We start from the raw sequence: 2,688 nt of genomic DNA on the forward strand, positions 1-2,688 counted from the left end.
CATTTTTAAAACGACTTTTTTCAAACTGGCGTAATAGATAACTCAAACATTTCTAAACCGATTCTTATAAAATTTAGCACACATTGTCTTCATAGTATTAGCTTCTAGTTGTATTTTAAGAATGCCACAAAAATTTTCAATAATTGCCATTTTTGACCAAAAATTCGTCGGAAGAATGGGTCAAAAATCGGACTTTTTTGTCTTAGGCGTGCCAATTTACGATTTTTTGTCTTTTTTGTTTTTTCCTAATTCAACTGAAAAATACATGTTTTATTAAAACGCTTTAACCCTTTTTTTTTTATTCCAAATTGCTGTAACTGAAGCTAAAAATCACGCTGATTGATGCCTTTCGACGTGAGGGCCTCAGGAGACTAGTGACTACAGCGGCCATTTTGAGAAAAATTAAAAAAAAAACCGGATTCTTATATTTCAATATGTAATGAATAAACATGCTAAGTTTCCAAACGATTCATTTATTCCTTCCATTTTAAATGAGCCTCTGAAAAGCGGTCAAAATTTAGGCGTTTACATTTATCGCCGGTCTTAAAAGTTTCTATAAATATGTTCGAAATGTTTTTGATATATTTTTCATAAAATTTTTACAAACCTATTTGAAATATTGTATGAAATCTTTTAACATGATTTCTGCTAGGTTTCATAGAAATAGTTTTATACATTTCAATTACTCCTCAATTAAAATTTTTTAAAAATATTCTTGAAATATTTTTGTGAAATTTTTTATGAATCCTTTTCACAATATTTTAGAATGATACCTGCAAGGTTTCTGAAAGATTTTATGGGAAAAATTTACGAAATTTATCGCTGAAAGATTACAAAACTGATCGTACTATGTAGGAAGAATTAACTATAAAATTTTTATACTAATCATATGGAAGACAAAATTGTGTCAACAAAAATGATGATCATAGTTTGTATGTTTTTGTAATATCCTAAATAGGTTAACTAGGGTTAATTCGAGCGGCGTTGTATTTTATGCTGCTATAAAAATTTTAATTACTTTTGTATTTTTTTAACTTTTTTGCGCAGGCAATGTTTTAAATTTTACTCTTATACATATAAAATAATTGATTTTTGGCCAGTTATTTTCAAAAAAACTGCGTTTAGGATTTATTAAAACTGTAAACAGAAAATTCAAACAGGTTTCATAATTTACAGTTTATTTTTCGAATATAATTCGTACTAGTTTTATTTACAATATTTCATAGATTTAACAATAATAATATTTGAAATTACGTTAGTTTAAAGTTGAACTAGATTGACTTAGTTTGTAAACTTTATCAAAAAAAATTTAAATTTACAGGAGTATGTTTACTCAATCCTATCTTTATATTTACATGTATTAGAAGGATCAAATGTAATCAAAATTTCTTCGATGAATTCATTTCCATTTGGTTTGTGACAGTACACGGTCCTGTAAACACGGAAATTTAGTTACGTTCAATCTTGGTTGTAAATTGTATTTTTCGGTTAACAAATTCTTGTTCTACCAAGGAGAAAATATGTCAAGGACAAGAATAAACGAATTACACTTACGTGAATATATGCTAAATTTGTTCGATGAAGGAATGGATTGTTTCGAAGCAGTGAAAAAAATTAACGATACTTATGGGGATGTTTTGACAATATGGAAGTGTTATGCATGGTTTCGTAAGTTTCGAAATGGAAATAGGATTCTTGAAGATGACCCACAAATGGAAAATTCTGATAAGTTGGAGTTTTTGAAGGAGTTGATCGATTCAAATCCTTTTCAAACAGTTAAGGAATTATCATTGAAGATGGGCGTTTCAATGGCGACAACTCATAAAGATCTTCATAGCATAGGAAGAGTGTGGAGGAAAGGAGTGTGGGTTCCTGAAGAATTGATGGAGACGGTGCTCGATCAACGGCGTACCATCTGCGCGACTCTTTTGTCACGGCATGAAGCCGATCCGTTTTTGCAACGACTGATTATTGAATATGAGCAGTGGGTCGTATGCAACTTTTCTGTACAAGAAAAACAATTGCTTTCTTCGGGAGAAGCATCTGTTTCGACACCTAAACCATCACTAACAATACAGAAGATACTTGTTTGTCTGTGGTGGGATACTTTTGGAATCATACACTATGAATTGCTCGAGCCTGGTCAGACCGTTACAACTATAATGTATTGCGAACAACTCGAACGAATGAAACATGAGTTAATAAAAAAAAGATCTGTTTTGGTCAATGGAGAAAACTGGATCCTTCATAAAGAAAAAGCATGGGGAAATGCTGCAGATGGAGTACAGAAAAAAATAACGGAGCTTGGATTGGAACAATTACCTCATCCACCCTATTCATTAGATCTCTGCATATCGAATTACATTTTTAATTCGTTAGAACGTAGATTAAGAGATCAAACCTTTAACAATGTTGGAGAAGTGAAAACCTGTTTTGAAAAGATTTTTAATGATATAACCACTTATAAAAGTAGAATCGCAATGCTGCCTAGTTTTTGGAATAAGGTGTTATTAAATAATGGAAATTATTAGTAGGTATAATATTTATTTCGAAAGCAAAAAAAATTTTGATTAATTTCGGTCATCTTCTTACATGCATTTGCATATAGAGCTGCGTATTTATATCTTTCATTTGTATTATCATATGTGAACAGCTTCAATAACTGTATATAATGTTAACACTTTACCA

Source organism: Polistes dominula, unplaced genomic scaffold, assembly GCF_049000335.1.
Source record: "Polistes dominula isolate Pdom_NZ unplaced genomic scaffold, Pdom_raw_medaka contig_281, whole genome shotgun sequence".
In the NCBI taxonomy this organism is placed as follows: Eukaryota; Metazoa; Arthropoda; class Insecta; order Hymenoptera; family Vespidae; genus Polistes; species Polistes dominula.